At 56.1% G+C, this 724-nt stretch overlaps 1 protein-coding gene across 1 annotated transcript in view; it reads right to left on the bottom strand.

Moving 5' to 3' along the window:
• The window catches only part of TBK1 (TANK binding kinase 1), a 29,113-nt gene extending 28,958 nt beyond the window's left edge, over positions 1–155 (bottom strand). The window contains exon 1 of the mRNA XM_035337504.1: positions 29–155. The gene's annotated coding sequence lies outside the window, so the exon portion shown is untranslated. The remainder of the gene's footprint in view (positions 1–28) is intronic.
• Positions 156–724: the final 569 nt, after the last annotated feature.

Below are 724 nucleotides of genomic sequence, written 5' to 3'. Positions count from 1 at the left end.
GCCCTGCCCGCCCCCCGGCCCCACGCACCGAGCCGCCGCTCGCCTGCCTGCCCAGCGCCCCGGCCCCTTCCGCCTTCCTCAGCCGCGCCGGGGGGGCGGAGCGGGCCGCGCCGCTGCGTGACAGGAGCGCCGCCTCGGGACCCGGCCCGGCCCCTTCCCTTCCCTTCCCTTCCCTTCAGGGGACTCCCGAGAAGCGTTCCCCAAAATGCCGTTTTTTGTGCCTAGGGCCTTTTGCAGGGCTTCACGAGGGAAAATGTGTCCCCGCCTCGTGTGCATTTCGGTTTCGCTCCCTACAAACCTCACCGAGCCGTGATGTTTTTCATGCACTCACTTCCTCGCTTTAGTTTCTTGAGCAGCTGGCACGTAAGGGACAGCCACTTTTTGACTGCGGGCTGTGTTTCCTGTGGCCATCAATATTAATTCTGCATTAATCAGGAATAGCTCCCGGCCACGTTGGTGTGCTGTCCTTGTGTCCTGCAAACCGTTGCAATGCAACTCAGAAGTTGCATGGTGTATTTCCACCACCCCCTCCCCTGCACCCAGCTTTCTAAGCCTGTTTTTTTTTTTTTTTCTTTTTTTTTTCTTTTTTTTTTCTTTTTTTTCCCACCAGCTTGGTGCCTGTGAGTCAGCTCTGCCTTCATCAGAAATATCCCTCGGATCATCCATATGGATCTCAGCAAAACCCTCTCAAAATCTGGAGAGCACCAGTGAACTTTTCCTACTT

The sequence above is a fragment of the Oxyura jamaicensis genome, chromosome 1 (assembly GCF_011077185.1).
Source record: "Oxyura jamaicensis isolate SHBP4307 breed ruddy duck chromosome 1, BPBGC_Ojam_1.0, whole genome shotgun sequence".
NCBI lineage: Eukaryota > Metazoa > Chordata > Aves > Anseriformes > Anatidae > Oxyura > Oxyura jamaicensis.
Note: the sequence above shows the minus strand (reverse complement) of the source record. Positions and strands in the feature narration are given on the sequence as shown.